Source organism: Rhinoderma darwinii, chromosome 3 (assembly GCF_050947455.1).
Source record: "Rhinoderma darwinii isolate aRhiDar2 chromosome 3, aRhiDar2.hap1, whole genome shotgun sequence".
Taxonomy (NCBI): Eukaryota; Metazoa; Chordata; class Amphibia; order Anura; family Rhinodermatidae; genus Rhinoderma; species Rhinoderma darwinii.
This window is the reverse complement of record NC_134689.1, coordinates 4,210,516-4,231,398: the sequence shown is the minus strand read 5'-3', so window position 1 is coordinate 4,231,398 and position 20,883 is coordinate 4,210,516. Positions and strand designations below refer to the sequence as shown.

The following is a 20,883-nucleotide window of genomic DNA, read 5'->3' as shown; positions in this document are numbered from 1 at the left end:
GAGACATTACATCATATGTGACGGATATCAGCCGCTCCTCTTATAACACTCCAGCACTATTATATCCTCCAGAGACATTACATCATATGTGACTGATATCAGCCGCTCCTCTTATATCACTCCAGTACTATTATATCCTCCAGAGACATTACATCATATGTGACTGATATCAGCCGCTCCTCTTATATCACTCCAGCACTATTATATCCTCCAGAGACATTACATCATATGTGTGACTGATATCAGCCGCTCCTCTTATATCACTCCAGTACTATTATATCCTCCAGACATTACATCATATGTGTGACTGATATCAGCTGCTCCTCTTATATCACTCCAGCACTATTATATCCTCCAGAGACATTACATCATATGTGTGACTGATATCAGCCGCTCCTCTTATATCACTCCAGCACTATTATATCCTCCAGACATTACATCATATGTGACTGATATCAGCCGCTCTTCTTATATCACTCCAGTACTATTATATCCTCCAGAGACATTACATCATATGTGTGACTGATATCAGCCGCTCCTCTTATATCACTCCAGTACTATTATATCCTCCAGACATTACATCATATGTGACTGATATCAGCCGCTCTTCTTATATCACTCCAGCACTATTATATCCTCCAGAGACATTACATCATATGTGACTGATATCAGCCGCTCTTCTTATATCACTCCAGTACTATTATATCCTCCAGAGACATTACATCATATGTGTGACTGATATCAGCCGCTCCTCTTATATCACTCCAGCACTATTATATCCTCCAGACATTACATCATATGTGTGACTGATATCAGCCGCTCCTCTTATAACACTCCAGCACTATTATATCCTCCAGAGACATTACATCATATGTGACTGATATCAGCCGCTCCTCTTATAACACTCCAGCACTATTATATCCTCCAGAGACATTACATCATATGTGACTGATATCAGCCGCTCCTCTTATAACACTCCAGCACTATTATATCCTCCAGAGACATTACATCATATGTGACTGATATCAGCCGCTCCTCTTATATCACTCCAGCACTATTATATCCTCCAGACATTACATCATATGTGACTGATATCAGCCGCTCCTCTTATATCACTCAGTACTATTATATCCTCCAGACATTACATCATATGTGACTGATATCAGCCGCTCCTCTTATAACACTCCAGTACTATTATATCCTCCAGACATTACATCATATGTGACTGATATCAGCCGCTCCTCTTATATCACTCCAGTACTATTATATCCTCCAGACATTACATCATATGTGTGACTGATATCAGCCGCTCCTCTTATATCACTCCAGCACTATTATATCCTCCAGAGACATTACATCATATGTGACTGATATCAGCCGCTCCTCTTATAACACTCCAGCACTATTATATCCTCCAGAGACATTACATCATATGTGACTGATATCAGCCGCTCCTCTTATATCACTCCAGCACTATTATATCCTCCAGACATTACATCATATGTGACTGATATCAGCCGCTCCTCTTATATCACTCCAGTACTATTATATCCTCCAGACATTACATCATATGTGACTGATATCAGCCGCTCCTCTTATAACACTCCAGTACTATTATATCCTCCAGAGACATTACATCATATGTGTGACTGATATCAGCCGCTCCTCTTATAACACTCCAGCACTATTATATCCTCCAGACATTACATCATATGTGACTGATATCAGCCGCTCCTCTTATATCACTCCAGTACTATTATATCCTCCAGACATTACATCATATGTGTGACTGATATCAGCCGCTCCTCTTATATCACTCCAGTACTGTAATAAGCTTTAGACTGTAGGGTTTCTGGCCTTTTAAATGACATCTACCTTTATCTACCAGTTGGACAGATATAACCTCTCTGAACCCAATTTAATTCAGAACCGTTTCGTTTACTCTATAAATTTTTCCACGAACAAATCATCAATGAGGAAGGTGAAAAAATAACTGAAGGGTTATGTTACTAGACTATGAGAGCCAAGATTACACAGGGGCAAAGCTTATGGTCGCAGCCGGCCCTGTTGTATGCGGCATAGGAAGACACAGAGCGGAGCCTCCTCAAAAGCAGCTTCTAACTGACTAATGTAAGGGACACTGAGAACAATTACTGGTGAACTACAAAAAAAAGAAATCAATGATGAACTACACAACACAAAGAAAGGGAAAGAAGAGTGCAACACCATCACTACCCCGAGAAATTCCAGTCACGTGTGTTATATTCTTGTATATAGAGGGCAGTATTATAGTAGTTATATTCTTGTATATAGGAGCAGTATTATAGTAGTTATATTCTTGTATATAGAGGACAGTATTATAGTAGTTATATTCTTGTATATAGGAGCAGTATTATAGTAGTTATATTCTTGTATATAGGAGCAGTATTATAGTAGTTATATTCTTGTATATAGGAGCAGTATTATAGTAGTTATATTCTTGTATATAGAGGACAGTATTATAGTAGTTATATTCTTGTATATAGGGGGCAGTATTATAGTAGTTATATTCTTGTATATAGGAGCAGTATTATAGTAGTTATATTCTTGTATATAGAGGGCAGTATTATAGTAGTTATATTCTTGTATATAGCAGGCAGTATTATAGTAGTTATAATCTTGTATATAGGGGGCAGCATTATAGTAGTTATATTCTTGTATATAGGAGCAGTATTATAGTAGTTATATTCTTGTATATAGGGGCAGTATTATAGTAATTATATTCTTGTATATAGGGGGCAGTATTATAGTAGTTATATTCTTGTATATAGGAGCAGTATTATAGTAGTTATATTCTTGTATATAGGAGCAGGATTATAGTAGTTATATTCTTGTATATAGGGGGCAGTATTATAGTAGTTATATTCTTGTATATAGGAGCAGTATTATAGTAGTTATATTCTTGTATATAGGAGGCAGTATTATAGTAGTTATATTCTTGTATATAGGAGCAGTATTATAGTAGTTATATTCTTGTATATAGGAGGCAGTATTACAGTAGTTATATTCTTGTATATAGGGGCAGTATTATAGTAGTTATATTCTTGTATATAGGGGGCAGTATTATAGTAGTTATATTCTTGTATATAGGAGCAGTATTATAGTAGTTATATTCTTGTATATAGGAGCAGTATTATATTAGTTATATTCTTGTATATAGGAGCAGTATTATAGTAGTTATATTCTTGTATATAGGGGGCAGTATTATAGTAGTTATATTCTTGTATATAGGAGCAGTATTATAGTAGTTATATTCTTGTATATAGGGGCAGTATTATAGTAGTTATATTCTTGTATATAGAGGCAGTATTATAGTAGTAATATTCCTGTATATAGGGGCAGTATTATAGTAGTTATATTCTTGTATATAGGGGCAGTATTATAGTAGTTATATTCTTGTATATAGGGGCAGTATTATAGTGGTTATATTCTTGTATATAGGGGGCAGTATTATAGTAGTTATATTCTTGTATATAGGGGGCAGTATTATAGTAGTTATATTCTTGTATATAGGGGGCAGTATTATAGTAGTTATATTCTTGTATATAGGGGGCAGTATTATAGTAGTTATATTCTTGTATATAGGGAGCAGTATTATAGTAGTTATATTCTTGTATATAGGGGGCAGTATTATAGTAGTTATATTCTTGTATATAGGGGGCAGTATTATAGTAGTTATATTCTTGTATATAGGGGACAGTATTATAGTAGTTATATTCTTGTATATAGGGAGCAGTATTATAGTAGTTATATTCTTGTATATAGGGGGCAGTATTATAGTAGTTATATTCTTGTATATAGGGGCAGTATTCTAGTAGTTATATTCCTGTATATAGGGGGCAGTATTATAGTAGTTATATTCTTGTATATAGGGGCAGTATTATAGTAGTTATATCTTGTATATAGGGGTAGTATTATAGTAGTTATATTCTTGTTTATAGGGGCAGTATTATAATAGTTATATTCTTGTATATAGGAGGCAGTATTATAGTAGTTATATTCTTGTATATAGGGGGCAGTAATATAGTAGTTATATTCTTGTATATAGGGGCAGTATTATAGTAGTTATATTCTTGTATATAGTGGCAGTAATATAGTAGTTATATTCTTGTATATAGGGGGCAGCATTATAGTAGTTATATTCTTGTATATGGGGGCAGTATTATTTTAGTTATATTCTTGTATATAGGAGCAGTATTATAGTAGTTATATTCTTGTATATAGGGCAGTATTATAGTAGTTATATTCTTGTATATAGGGGCAGTATTATAGTAGTTATATTCTTGTATATAGGGGCAGTATTATAGTAGTTATATTCTTGTATATAGGGGCAGTATTATAGTAGTTATATTCTTGTATATAGGGGCAGTATTATAGTAGTTATATTCTTGTATATAGGGGGCAGTATTATAGTAGTTATATTCTTGTATATAGGAGCAGTATTATAGTAGTTATATTCTTGTATATAGGAGCAGTATTATATTAGTTATATTCTGGTATATAGGAGCAGTATTATAGTAGTTATATTCTTGTATATAGGGGGCAGTATTATAGTAGTTATATTCTTGTATATAGGAGCAGTATTATAGTAGTTATATTCTTGTATATAGAGGCAGTATTATAGTAGTAATATTCCTGTATATAGGGGCAGTATTATAGTAGTTATATTCTTTTATATAGGGGCAGTATTATAGTGGTTATATTCTTGTATATAGGGGGCAGTATTATAGTGGTTATATTCTTGTATATAGGGGGCAGTATTATAGTAGTTATATTCTTGTATATAGGGGGCAGTATTATAGTAGTTATATTCTTGTATATAGGGGACAGTATTATAGTAGTTATATTCTTGTATATAGGGAGCAGTATTATAGTAGTTATATTCTTGTATATAGGGGGCAGTATTATAGTAGTTATATTCTTGTATAATAGGGGGCAGTATTATAGTAGTTATATTCTTGTATATAGGGACAGTATTATAGTAGTTATATTCTTGTATATAGGGAGCAGTATTATAGTAGTTATATTCTTGTATATAGGGGGCAGTATTATAGTAGTTATATTCTTGTATATAGGGGCAGTATTCTAGTAGTTATATTCCTGTATATAGGGGGCAGTATTATAGTAGTTATATTCTTGTATATAGGGGCAGTATTATAGTAGTTATATTCTTGTATATAGGGGTAGTATTATAGTAGTTATATTCTTGTTTATAGGGGCAGTATTATAATAGTTATATTCTTGTATATAGGAGGCAGTATTATAGTAGTTATATTCTTGTATATAGGGGGCAGTAATATAGTAGTTATATTCTTGTATATAGGGGCAGTATTATAGTAGTTATATTCTTGTATATAGTGGCAGTAATATAGTAGTTATATTTCTTGTATATAGGAGGCAGTATTATAGTAGTTATATTCTTGTATATAGGAGGCAGTATTATAGTAGTTATATTCTTGTATATAGGGGCAGTATTATAGTAGTTATATTCTTGTATATAGGGGGCAGTATTATAGTAGTTATATTCTTGTATATAGGGGCAGTATTATAGTAGTTATATTCTTGTACATAGGGGGCAGTATTATAGTAGTTATATTCTTGTATATAGGGGCAGTATTATAGTAGTTATATTCTTGTATATAGGGGCAGTATTATAGTAGTTATATTCTTGTATATAGGGGCAGTATTATAGTCGTTATATTCTTGTATATAGGAGGCAGTATTATAGTAGTTATATTCTTGTATATAGGGGGCAGTAATATAGTAGTTATATTCTTGTATATAGGGGCAGTATTATAGTAGTTATATTCTTGTATATAGTGGCAGTAATATAGTAGTTATATTCTTGTATATAGGAGGCAGTATTATAGTAGTTATATTCTTGTATATAGGAGGCAGTATTATAGTAGTTATATTCTTGTATATAGGGGCAGTATTATAGTAGTTATATTCTTGTACATAGGGGGCAGTATTATAGTAGTTATATTCTTGTATATAGGGGCAGTATTATAGTAGTTATATTCTTGTATATAGGGGCAGTATTATAGTAGTTATATTCTTGTATATAGGGGCAGTATTATAGTCGTTATATTCTTGTATATAGGAGGCAGTATTATAGTAGTTATATTCTTGTATATAGGAGGCAATATTATAGTAGTTATATTCTTGTATATAGGAGGCAGTATTATAGTAGTTATATTCTTGTGTATAGGAGGCAGTATTATAGTAGTTATATTGTTGTGTATAGGGGGCAGTATTATAGTAGTTATATTCTTGTGTATAGGGGGCAGTATTATAGTAGTTATATTCTTGTATATAGGGGCAGTATTATAGTAGTTATATTCTTGTATATAGAGGCAGTATTATAGTAGTTATATTCTTGTATATAGGGGGCAGTATTATAGTAGTTATATTCTTGTATATAGGGGCAGTATTATAGTAGTTATATTCTTGTATATAGGGGGCAGTATTATAGTAGTTATATTCTTGTATATAGGGGCAGTATTATAGTAGTTATATTCTTGTATATAGGGGCAGTATTATAGTGGTTATATTCTTGTATATAGGAGCAGTATTATAGTAGTTATATTCTTGTATATAGAGGGCAGTATTATAGTAGTTATATTCTTGTATATAGGAGCAGTATTATAGTAGTTATATTCTTGTATATAGGGGCAGTATTATAGTAGTTATATTCTTGTATATAGGGGCAGTATTATAGTAGTTATATTCTTGTATATAGGAGCAGTATTATAGTAGTTATATTCTTGTATATAGGAGCAGTATTATAGTAGTTATATTCTTGCATAGAGGGGACAGTATTATAGTAGTTATATTCTTGTATATAGGAGCAGTATTATAGTAGTTATATTCTTGTATATAGGAGCAGTATTATAGTAGTTATATTCTTGTACATAGGGGGCAGTATTATAGTAGTTTTGTTCTTGTTATCAGTTATTGCAATGTGAGTTGGGTCTTTGGCGATGGCTCATAGAATATCCCGCTGTTGTTCTGTCACGGTTTATACTGTTGGTAGTGGGGTTGAGAACACACTTTTCAGAATATAATAAAGAATTTATCATCTCCATACATGGTGCCATATAAAAGGCCAAATTATGTTTAAAGTCCGCAATGATCTTGGGCCCATTAGAGGATATATTATTCTATCTATACAGAACATGTGACGTCCACTTCTAATTTCATTGTGGTTTTTGTTGATATCATTGTATACATGGGACGTATCATATAATGGGTTAGTTGTGAATCATCCCACAAGAAATAGAACCTAGTGGCAGGTTTTTGGTTCCAGTCACTTGGTCTTCTGTTGGATCATTGGGGCCTATCATTGTGTTGGTGCCAGGGCCCCCCAGGTGCCCCCTTGTAGGGCCGGTCTGACCCTGGTGAAGGTGCGGTGAGGAGTGAGTATACGGTATGAGCACATTTATGGTACATACGCATTTTGCAGTAAGGAGAATTCTTGCCTGATGAGTACAGCAGCGTCAGCCGATATAAGACTTTACAGGATCCTATATTTTCTTGACAATTTCTCTCCTATCAGTGATTTTAGAGGCCCCAGAATAGACGACAGGAGATATTTCTGTCCATTAGTTTTCCACCTCAGACTCCAGGCGTGTGCGAGAAGCTGTCAGTATTTATGGGCAACACGATCCCATGCCAACGGTAAATATAACCATCGCGAAAACAGGTCCATCGGATTTCTATCAAGGTTTCGTTTTTCTGAGGGCAAGAATAGCGCTGCAGGATAGGCTACACTTGGCGCCAAAAATACCGCAACCCCTGATGGAAATCGAATAAATCCCAATGTGAACAGACCTTTCCCTGAAGGTAGAGCGTATGGGGCGACGGACATAAGACATCACCCACAATGTTAAAAAGAGAGCATTATAAACCCTTTGTTCCAAATATATTATGTAAAGAGGCATTACACCGAATAACGCACGTTGTGTTAATTACGGAACTAAATCTGTGATTAATTTCAATTGAAAGTTAAAACACCCATTCGGAAATTGGTGACTGGGGCATCGTCATTATTGATCCCACTGATTGATCCGATTACACTTTTATGCAGCCACCAACAATAGATATTTGTTAGAAAGACCCTCACTTTTCTATATAAATGGTGGCTAGTGAAGGCTTTGGTTTTTTTTTATTATAAATAAAGTTGGTTGAAATGAACGCTCTTGGAAAAAAATGGCCTTCGGTAACCAATTAGAGTTCAGCTTTCATTTTCTAAACTGCAGTGCAAGAAAGAACATGGATTCTTATTGGTTGCTATGGGCATTTTCCATATAGGAGGCCCTCAATGTTCTCCTACTTTCACATATATTCTCTGCTCTGGTAGAAAACGTCAGAATAAATGGATGTACCTTCCACGACAAAGCGCCAAAATCAGACACACAGAATGCTGAAGGATTTGCCCAGATTTTTGTAAATAAAGTTTTTTTAAATTAACATTTTACGCGCTTTTACTTTATAATATACTCTCTGTACCAACTGGGTCCCTGATTCCAGAGTATTGTCAATAAAGTTTATTGAAATTAACAAACTGGACAACTCTTTAAAAGATTTCATGTCAGTAATGTACATAGCAACCAATCAAATTTCAGCTTTCATTTTGCCAGTGCAGGTTGTAATCTGACAGAAGCGATTGGATTGGTTGCTATGGCAGCACCTCCATGTTCTGTCGGCTCTCGTTCTTATCCAGGCCCAGACATGACTCCCCACACAATCAGCTGCCAGGCAGACATGTATCCTATTATTATAATGGCCGCTGACCGGTAAATGTGTGACCGGGAAAGTGTCACATCCGTTCTTCACTCAGGAAAGTCTAATAATTTCCAAATCACAATATGAATGAGAACAAGATATTATAACCTGCGGGGAGCAGGTGGACGGAAAACGCACAGCCAAAATCAAATGAATCCCTCAAACTCAGCAGACTCAAACGAAATATATTCATTACAAGGAAGGGAAGGAAAAGAAAGGAGGGAGGAAAAGAAAGGAGGGAGGAAAAGAAAGGAGGGAGGAAAAGAAAGGAGGGAGGAAAAGAAAGGAGGGAGGAAAAGAAAGGAGGGAGGAAAAGAAAGGAGGGAGGAAAAGAAGAGGGAGGAAAAGAAAGGAGGGAGGAAAGCAAGCAAGAAGGGCAAGCAGCGAGGAGGGGCAGAGGAGCGGCCGAGGAGCGAGGAGGGGCCAAGGAGCGAGGAAGGGCCAAGGAGCGAGGAAGGGCCAAGGAGCGAGGAAGGGCCAAGGAGCGAGGAAGGGCCAAGGAGCGAGGAAGGGCCAAGGAGCGAGGAAGGGCCAAGGAGCGAGGAAGGGCCAAGGAGCGAGGAAGGGCCAAGGAGCGAGGAAAGGCCAAGGAGCGAGGAAAGGCCAAGGAGCGAGGAAAGGCCAAGGAGCGAGGAAGGGCCAAGGAGCGAGGAAGGGCCAAGGAGCGAGGAAGGGCCAAGGAGCGAGGAAGGGCCAAGGAGCGAGGAAGGGCCAAGGAGCGAGGAAGGGCCAAGGAGCGAGGAAGGGCCGAGGAGCGAGGAAGGGCCAAGGAGCGAGGAAGGGGCAAGGAGCGAGGAAGGGCCAAGGAGCGAGGAGGGGCAAGGAGCGAGCAGGGGCAAGGAGCGAGCAAGGGCAAGGAGCGAGCAAGGGCAAGGAGCGAGCAAGGGCAAGGAGAGAAAGAAGGAAAGAGGGATGAAGGGAAGGAGGGAGAGAGTTGGAAGGTAGAAGAACGGGAAGGAGGGAGGATGTGAAATAGCAAGGATTAGAAGGAGCAAGGAAAAAAAACGAGGATGAAAGGGAAGGAGGGAGAGAAAATGACAGTGAGGAAAAGATAGAAGGAAAGAGGGAAGAAAAAAAGAGAAGAAAAAAACATTAAAGATAGAAAATGACAAGCGAGGAAAAACAACAAGGGAGAAAGGGTAGGAGGGAAAGAGGAGAAATATAAAAGAGGAAGGAGGATGGAAAGGAAAATAGAGAAGGAAGGAGAAGAAGGAAGGAGAAGAAGGAAGGAGGAGAAGGAAGGAGGAGAAGGAAGGAGGAGAAGGAAGGAGGAGAAGGAAGGAGGGAAGAGAAGGAAGGAGAGAAGAGAAGGAAGGAGAGAAGAGAAGGAAGGAGAGAAGAGAAGGAAGGAGAGAAGAGAAGGAAGGAGAGAAGAGAAGGAAGGAGAGAAGAGAAGGAAGGAGAGAAGAGAAGGAAGGAGAGAAGAGAAGGAAGGAGAGAAGAGAAGGAAGGAGAGAAGAGAAGGAAGGAGAGAAGAGAAGGAAGGAGAGAAGAGAAGGAAGGAGAGAAGAGAAGGAAGGAGAGAAGGAAGGAAGGAGAGAAGGAAGGAAGGAGAGAAGGAAGGAAGGAGAGAAGAGAAGGAAGGAGAGAAGAGAAGGAAGGAGAGAAGAGAAGGAAGGAGAGAAGAGAAGGAAGGAGAGAAGAGAAGGAAGGAGAGAAGGAAGGAAGGAGAGAAGGAAGGAAGGAGAGAAGGAAGGAAGGAGAGAAGGAAGAAAAGGAAGGAGAGAAAGAAGGGAAGGAAGGAGAGAAAGAAGGGAAGGAAGTGATGGAAAAAGAGGATGGTAGGGACTAGGGTGAGAAGGAAGGGAAGGAAGGAACAGAAGAACTAGGGAGGGAGAGAAGGAAGGAGAGGAGGAAGGGAAGAACTAGGGAGGGAGAGATGGAAGGAGAGGAGGAAGGGAAGGGAAGAACTAGGGAGGGAGAGATGGAAGGAGAGGAGGAAGGGGAAATTAAAGAAAAGGAATTGGGAAAGAACTGAAATGGTTAGGAGATAGTAAAAGATTCTAATTAAGCATTATTACCTGCTTATTAGAGATGTCGACTCCATAAGATTGATGTTCCCAATATTACAATTATCGCACGTACGAGGAGCGGTTTTGTTCACATCACACAAGTTATTCAGGACAAGACGACTGTTTACAGGTTACAAACCTTAATGATAGACGATCAATTCTCGCCGGTGAGAAGCGATATTTGTATTATTTACTATTCATTGTCAGTATTAACGAGCGCTCAGAGTCGTTTGAACCGTTCTGATTGTTTCTCTTAGTTGACGGCCTTTCACTTACACATAAGAAGAGCGAAGAAGGAACAGACGATGAGGGGGGGGGGGGGGGTTTAGTCCAATAAGATAAATGTGAGCTGTTTCCAGCAGAACATCACCACCGGCGTTCTCTAATAATGTAATCCCCCTGATAACGGCGGCCTCAGACTGTACTTTGAATGGTTTCATGAATACGCCACTGGCTGAAGTTACACTGGCCCCCAGACACAGGCATCAGACGCCGCGTGTATACATATATATACACATCACTGCTTATGTAACGTCCATCATCTTCTGATGAACAGATAGAAATCGTACATGTCAGACTAATTATTCCCTGAAGGAGATAAGCGGCATCGGTCATTGGGGTCATCTATGTCCTGGGCAATTTCTACCAAGGGGCTCGTTTTATTTTATGCAAATGCTGAACCTCTTGCATTTATTTCTGTTGCTGCATAATGCAAAAGTTTAAGAATCCCTCCAAATAGATCCAACATTCTGTGCTAACTAATTTCATAATATTCTTTTATAGGCATCGGAGCTCTTTTTTTTAATACAAAGATCCAAATCCCCTGTATAGAATTAGTAATGTGATAAAATTCTGTCTGCCAGCAGCCACCACTAGGGGGAGTTCACTACATACAGGTATATACAGCTCCCATAGAGTTATAACATACTGCTGCCTGCAGTCACCACTAGAGGGAGCTCACTACATACAGGTATATACAGCTCCCATAGAGTTATAACATACTGCTGCCTGCAGTCACCACTAGAGGGAGCTCACTACATACAGATATATACAGCTCTCATAGAGTTACATGATAATATTCTGCTGCCTGCAGCCAACACTAGGGTGAGCTCACTACACACAGATATATACAGCTCTCATAGATTTACATGATAAAGTTCTGCTGCCTGCAGTCACCACTAGGGGAGCTCACTACATACAGGTATATACAGCTCCCATAGAGTTATATGATCTGCTGCCTGCAGCCACCACTAGGGGGAGCTCACTACACACAGATATATACAGCTCCCATAGATTTACATGATAAAGTTCTGCTGTCTGCAGTCACCACTAGGGGAGCTCACTACATACAGGTATATACAGCTCCCATAGAGTTATATGATCTGCTGCCTGCAGCCACCACTAGGGGGAGCTCACTACACACAGATATATACAGCTCTCATAGATTTACATGATAAAGTTCTGCTGCCTGCAGTCACCACTAGGGGAGCTCACTACATACAGATATATACAGCTCCCATAGAGTTACATAATAACATTCTGCTGCCTGCAGTCACCACTAGCGGGAGATCACTACATACAGATATATACAGCTCCCATAGAATTACAGAATAAGATTCTGCAGCCTGCAACCAACACTAGGGGGAGCTTACTGTGTACTCTGGTTTTATCAAGTTCAATGTATAACTAGTATACAATAAGCTCCCTCTAGTGGTGACTGTAGGCAGTGAGAATTTCTTTATGTCCATGCAGGGGATATAGAGCTCGGTATCAGAAAACAAAGCTCTGACCCAATAAAAATATATTATGGAATGAACCAGCACAGAATGTTAAACCTAATAACTACGGTGTTAAAAAGGTGGACATTTAATTTAAGAATGAGCTAAATCCCAGGAGCCAGGAAGCCAATGCACCTTGAAATATGCGAATGCAACCTAAACTTGAGAAAAACTTCCAGAAATGAATCTTACTTCTACTCCAGTCGCATCTACAGCTGCACAATGTAAGCGATCACGCTGCACTGAGAGATATTCCCCCAACGGCTGGGATTGTGGAGATGTGGTTTTTATAGATCACACTGCTGCACAATATCTGGTGTACACGCTACATCTTCCACAATGCATCACAGCAGAGCAAGCTGCAGACACTGAACCAGCAGGCAGGAGCAGGGATATGTGAGGACTATCATCCTGAGAGCTATTAACAAAATCATAAAAATTCTGAATGCAGCTCTAGAGGTGACTGGAGTATAACTCCATCTATAAAAATGATCTGCGCAAAACTGCAAAAACATTTAGAAAGAGCCGACAGAGATAAAAACCTTGTGCCCTGATGCAAACTCTGTACCAAAGTCCGACAAATGTCACTTGCCGTCTTCTAACGGGACCCCCTCAGGGACCATGGCAAGGATGCAACCTCGTCCTCTGCACCCCCTATAGCTGGGCTCTGAGATCTAAGCGTAAGAAAAGATTAAGCGCTGAGTGGGAAGATGGAGAGGGTGGTAAGTGACTGCACAACCAAACTGTATAGGGAAAGAATCTGATTGTGGAACCCGCAGATTTTGGATCGAATTTCCCATCTCCCAGTATAACAAAGTCAGAAGATGTTCCGCGGGGGTTGGGCCTATTGAAATGTGGGTGTGTCTTAACATAATCATAGGTTAGGATAGAGGAGTAAAGCTAAATGATCTTTTAGCATAAGAGACATGGGAGGATTATTTTGGACATAGAACGATACAAGATAATTTTATATGATTCGGTTTATATTTCTGTCAAATTTGTTTCCGTCTGATCCTGTCACTTTAAGTAAAAACCGCATTATCCGCATTAAAGACAAGCCTGTTCTGCAATGTGCATCTTACAGTGTCTGGCCTGCACATAAAGTAAATGCCTACGGGCAGGTCTGTCAGCAGAACGCAAATCGCTTCCTTTGTACTGTGCACGCTCCTTATGTCACGTACTTACCCCTCCGCGCTCCAGCGCCTTCTCTTCTCCCTTCCAGTCACCGCCGCAACGAGCCTTGCAGGTGGGCTAGCAGGGATGAGCGCACAACCTATAGATTCTGACACCTATGTAGTAGTAGGGATTTAATAATTGCACCCTGTGCCAGTTATTTAGCCATATGCTACAGGTGGGGTGCATAGTCGGCTCTGCTACATCACCATTGCTGAACCTTGGCCAGATCTATCACACTTAGAAAATGATTGTGGCGGTACAGAAATTGGCGCAATATCGCCCTACAGCAGCGACTACTATCAGGAAGTGATTGGACTGGGCAGAAGCCGCAAAGACGCTGCAAATAGAAGCTCAGTTATTCCCCAATGATCAGTCGGCCTCCTGGAAAACAGCAGCAAATACGAAAGACGGAGGCCAGAAATCCCACAACGTGCCGGACACAGGATGATGTCATCAGCGAAATATAGGAAGACGACAAAACAGGCGAAGTGACGGCCGGGTCATCAGATATCACAGATCATCATTTACTGCAGCGTTCAAAGGAATAATAGACTCCAATCCCGAGGATCATGTTCCCCAATGGCTGAAATCCAAAGTGACTGATCTAATCCTCAACCTGCAAGACCGAGCAAACATAGAAAGAGGCGACACTCCTAATACACAGACACCAGGACACCGACCTCCCCCTCCTCCTAATACACAGACATCAGGACACCGACCTCCCCTCCTCCTCCTAATACACAGACATCAGGACACCGACCTCCCCCCCTCCTCCTAATACACAGACATCAGGACACCGACCTCTCCTCCTCCTAATACACAGACATCAGGACACCGACCTCTCCTCCTAATACACAAACATCAGGACACCGACCTCTCCTCCTAATACACAAACATCAGGACACCGACCTCCCCCTCCTCCTAATACACAGACATCAGGACACCGACCTCCCCTCCTAATACACAGACACCAGGACACCGACCTCCCCCCCTCCTCCTAATACACAGACATCAGGACACCGACCTCCCCTCCTAATACACAGACATCAGGACACCGACCTCTCCTCCTCCTAATACACAGACATCAGGACACCGACCTCTCCTCCTCCTAATACACAGACACCAGGACACCGACCTCCCCTCCTCCTAATACACAGACATCAGGACACCGACCTCTCCTCCTCCTAATACACAGACACCAGGACACCGACCTCTCCTCCTCCTAATACACAGACACCAGGACACCGACCTCCCCTCCTCCTAATACACAGACATCAGGACACCGACCTCTCCTCCTAATACACAGACATCAGGACACCGACCTCCCCTCCTAATACACAGACATCAGGACACCGACCTCCCCCCCCCTCCTCCTAATACACAAACATCAGGACACCGACCTCTCCTCCTCCTTCTAATACACAGACATCAGGACACCGACCTCCCCTCCTCCTAATACACAGACATCAGGACACCGACCTCCCCTCCTCCTAATACACAGACATCAGGACACCGACCTCTCCTCCTAATACAGACATCAGGACCTCTCCTCCTCCTAATACACAGACATCAGGACACCGACCTCTCCTCCTCCTAATACACAGACATCAGGACACCGACCTCTCCTCCTCCTAATACACAGACATCAGGACACCGACCTCTCCTCCCCCTAATACACAGACATCAGGACACCGACCTCCCCTCCTCCTAATACACAGACATCAGGACACCGACCTCCCCTCCTCCTAATACACAGACACCAGGACACCGACCTCCCCTCCTCCTAATACACAGACATCAGGACACCGACCTCCCCTCCTCCTAATACACAGACATCAGGACACCGGCCTCTCCTCCTAATACACAGACATCAGGACACCGACCTCTCCTCCTCCTAATACACAGACATCAGGACACCGACCTCTCCTCCTCCTAATACACAGACATCAGGACACCGACCTCTCCTCCTCCTAATACACAGACATCAGGACACCGACCTCCCCTCCTCCTAATACACAGACATCAGGACACCGACCTCCCCTCCTCCTAATACACAGACATCAGGACACCGACCTCTCCTCCTCCTAATACACAGACATCAGGACACCGACCTCTCCTCCTCCTAATACACAGACATCAGGACACCGACCTCCCCTCCTCCTAATACACAGACATCAGGACACCGACCTCTCCTCCTAATACACAGACATCAGGACACCGACCTCTCCTCCTAATACACAGACATCAGGACACCGACCTCTCCTCCTCCTAATACACAGACATCAGGACACCGACCTCTCCTCCTCCTAATACACAGACATCAGGACACCGACCTCTCCTCCTCCTAATACACAGACATCAGGACACCGACCTCTCCTCCTCCTAATACACAGACATCAGGACACCGACCTCTCCTCCTCCTAATACACAGACATCAGGACACCGACCTCCCCTCCTCCTAATACACAGACATCAGGACACCGACCTCTCCTCCTAATACACAGACAATAGGACACCGACCTCTCCTCCCCCTAATACACAGACATCAGGACACCGACCTCTCCTCCTCCTAATACACAGACATCAGGACACCGACCTCTCCTCCTCCTAATACACAGACATCAGGACACCGACCTCCCCTCCTCCTAATACACAGACATCAGGACACCGACCTCTCCTCCTAATACACAGACATCAGGACACCGACCTCTCCTCCTAATACACAGACATCAGGACACCGACCTCTCCTCCTAATACACAGACATCAGGACACCGACCTCTCCTCCTCCTAATACACAGACACCAGGACACCGACCTCCCCTCCTAATACACAGACATCAGGACACCGACCTCTCCTCCTCCTAATACACAGACATCAGGACACCGACCTCCCCTCCTAATACACAGACATCAGGACACCGACCTCTCCTCCTCCTAATACACAGACATCAGGACACCGACCTCTCCTCCTCCTAATACACAGACCTCAGGACACAGACCTCTCCTCCTAATACACAGACATCAGGACACCGACCTCTCCTCCTCCTAATACACAGACATCAGGACACCGACCTCTCCTCCCCCTAATACACAGACATCAGGACACCGACCTCCCCTCCTCCTAATACACAGACATCAGGACACCGACCTCTCCTCCTCCTAATACACAGACATCAGGACACCGACCTCTCCTCCTCCTAATACACAGACATCAGGACACCGACCTCCCCTCCTCCTAATACACAGACATCAGGACACCACCTCCCCTCCTCCTAATACACAGACATCAGGACACCGACCTGTCCTCCTCCTAATACACAGACATCAGGACACCGACCTCTCCTCCTCCTCCTAATACACAGACATCAGGACACCGACCTGTCCTCCTAATACACAGACATCAGGACACCGACCTCTCCTCCTCCTCCTAATACACAGACATCAGGACACCGACCTCTCCTCCTCCTCCTAATACACAGACATCAGGACACCGACCTCCCCTCCTCCTAATACACAGACATCAGGACACCGACCTCCCCTCCTCCTAATACACAGACATCAGGACACCGACCTCTCCTCCCCCTAATACACAGACATCAGGACACCGACCTCCCCTCCTCCTAATACACAGACATCAGGACACCGACCTCTCCTCCTCCTAATACACAGACATCAGGACACCAACCTCTCCTCCTCCTAATACACAGACATCAGGACACCGACCTCCCCTCCTCCTAATACACAGACATCAGGACACCGACCTCCCCTCCTAATACACAGACATCAGGACACCGACCTCTCCTCCTCCTAATACACAGACATCAGGACACCGACCTCTCCTCCTCCTAATACACAGACATCAGGACACCGACCTCTCCTCCTCCTAATACACAGACATCAGGACACCGACCCCTCCTCATCCTAATACACAGACATCAGGACACCGACCTCTCCTCCTCCTAATACACAGACATCAGGACACCGACCTCTCCTCCTCCTAATACACAGACATCAGGACACCGACCTCCCCTCCTCCTAATACACAGACATCAGGACACCGACCCCTCCCCCTAATACACAGACATCATGACACCGACCTCTCCTAATACACAGACATCAGGACACCGACCTCTCCTCCTCCTAATACACAGACATCAGGACACCGACCTCTCCTCCCCCTAATACACAGACATCAGGACACCGACCTCCCCTCCTCCTAATACACAGACATCAGGACACCGACCTCTCCTCCTCCTAATACACAGACATCAGGACACCGACCTCTCCTCCCCCTAATACACAGACATCAGGACACCGACCTCTCCTCCCCCTAATACACAGACATCAGGACACCGACCTCTCCTCCTCCTAATACACAGACATCAGGACACCGACCTCTCCTCCTCCTAATACACAGACATCAGGACACCGACCTCTCCTCCTCCTAATACACAGATATCAGGACACCGACCTCTCCTCCTAATACACAGACATCAGGACACCGACCCCTCCTCCTCCTAATACACAGATATCATATACATGAAATTGAGACTGGCAATAAATGGGTTACACATGTGGGCACCTCTCTCCTCACAGATTAGGGGGGCAGTGTGCTTAGTCTCCCCTCCCTCTGTAAAATGAGAAGGACAGATTAAGACTTGAGCAGTATTTTGCCAAGGGATTATGCCCCAGCAGGAAATTAAACCTACGTTGGCAGATCGTGCCCACACTGCCCAAGACAGAGCACAAGTGACCACCTCACAGGAGGCATCGCTCACCCCACATCAGGTACCTCTCCAGGCTGTGCCAGTGTGGATGACCCGCAGAGTGTGACCACCAGTGCCCATCATGTGCAGTGTGAATGTCTGTGCCCGGTAAGACTGTTCTGGCAGGAATCAGAAATGTGATTAATATATCATAATGAGCAGAATCTAGAAATGTGCGAATATTAATGACACGTCATCTACTCCGTGCACGGGATGAATTATAGATAGTTCTATGTGGAGGTCGTTACCAGGATTATACTTTATCTTATTTAGGTTTATTTAAGATGACACTGGGAGGAAATGTATGTGGTCTGTAGTATCTTTATATAGGAAGGATGTGAGATAGATATGGATGGATGGATGTGAGCTAGATAGATAGATAGATAGATAGATAGATAGATAGATAGATAGATAGATAGATAGATAGATAGATAGATATGAGATAGATAGATAGATAGATAGATAGATAGATAGATATGAGATAGATAGATAGATAGATAGATAGATAGATAGATAGATAGATAGATAGATAGATAGATAGATAGATAGATAGATAGATAGATAGGAGATAGATAGATAGATAGATAGATAGATAGATAGATAGATAGATAGATAGATATTTTGTTTCCACGACATATACTCTGTTATTAGTTATATTTGGATAGAAGGTCACATGATGTGTGTTTAGATATTGTTATTATTATTTATATATAATCATTTTGTTTTGGAGTGTGCGGGGGGGGGGGGGGTAGATATATTTGATGGTTCATATGACACCAGGCTGAGCTTCTACCCGCGGGTGTCTTGATGTTCCGCAATAAAACGGATAGAATAAACATGTGAGACAATTGGTTTAGCGTGTCGTCTTATGTTATTTACCCCCCCACCCCCCCCCCCCGGGTTCCTTCCCGGATTTATTATTTTACCCTTCAGTGTTTTATTGGGAGAAAGATTATAAACAAATGAGCGATCGCAGCAACGCGGAAAATAACGTAAAGCTTTAATCATATGGAGCGTCGTGTGTGTAGAGATGATCTCGCTGGGGATTTCTAGATGTCGGGGTCTGTAGAGTCTCAGCTTTTATGGCTCTTATTATTACATCATCATCCAATATCTACAGGTATAAGAATTAAAGGTGAACTCCATCCGGTAATGAAAATTCATCTGTGACTGCAGTTAACCCCAATATCACACTCACAGGCGTCCAGAAAGCTGAGCTATGAGGAGCTGTTTGTCAGGCCTTTCCCCGGCCCGTGACATGGAGGGAATGAAGTAGTCACCGGTGATTCTCTGTACCGGACGGATAGAATGGCGACTTCAGCGTCAGAGACAACCAATTAATGACCCCTAGACCCCAGAGGACCCCTTATTTTGTCAGGGAAAGTAAATATCAGATGACACAGGAAAAGCAGCTCTATGGTGCGAGGAATTCAACAAACAGCCCCTCATATCTCAGCTTCCTAAAATTGTTAAAAGAGCATATAATGGAGATAATTAAAGTCAAACCCAAATTTTAGCATTTTTGGAAGGGTTCACTTAGGACTAATGACTATGGATCCAGCAGAGTATTAGCCAGGGTTGTATGATTTGTTTCTGTAGCTGGGCCCCTATAACCAGAAAAGGGCCACAGATTCCCCTGCAACTAAATTAACGGTCAGTGCACTAAATAGGAACAGTAGAGGTCATGACACTATTTATGGTTATAATTTACCGAGATTCTATACATCATGTCATCACATACTGAGGTCATCAGGAGATTGTGATGACATCATGATTCTATACATCATGTCATCACAGACTGAGGTCATCAGGAGATTGTGATGACATCATGATTCTATACATCATGTCATCACAGACTGAGGTCATCAGGAGATTGTGAGGACATCATGATTCTATACATCATGTCATCAGATATGGAGGTCATCAGGAGATTGTGATCTCATCACATACTGTATGGCAGTGTATGACATCATCGGTATGAAGGTGGAAGCTGTGGTTCCTCTATCAGGGCCCTGGGGCTTCAGGCTACACCTCTATGATAGATTTGTAAACACTGGTGCATTCTGGGGCAAGCATGGTAATCCCAGCCCTTTCCGCTCATTTGTGGTGCTGAATCTGTAAAAAGACACCCATGCTATCCGTCCAGTGCCCCAATCCCTGGGCCCATATGAAGTCTATAGGAAATATTTGAGTCCATTAGTATTTACGGCCTGCTGTGCATATGCATGAGCTCTGTGTGCGCGAGTACATTACTAATTGGTCTCATAGAGCAGTGCCTGTAGGTTGCTGTGTAATGTAGGTCACCTCTGCCTTCATGAGGATGAG

General features: G+C 42.0%; 2 protein-coding genes across 5 annotated transcripts in view; one reads left to right on the top strand and one right to left on the bottom strand.

Annotated features, from left to right (window-relative positions):
- The window catches only part of CACNA2D4 (calcium voltage-gated channel auxiliary subunit alpha2delta 4), a 163,690-nt gene that overhangs the window by 18,551 nt on the left and 124,256 nt on the right, over positions 1 to 20,883 (bottom strand). The window lies entirely within an intron of this gene.
- The window catches only part of LRTM2 (leucine rich repeat transmembrane protein 2), a 46,142-nt gene that overhangs the window by 3,140 nt on the left and 22,119 nt on the right, over positions 1 to 20,883 (top strand). Inside the window, exon 1 of one of the 2 annotated variants that reach the window (XM_075855703.1) lies at positions 18,460 to 18,666. The exons of the other annotated variant lie outside the window; for it this stretch is intronic. The gene's annotated coding sequence lies outside the window, so the exon portion shown is untranslated. Of the gene's footprint in view, positions 1 to 18,459; positions 18,667 to 20,883 lie in introns of those variants that run through there. 2 annotated transcript variants of the gene reach the window in all.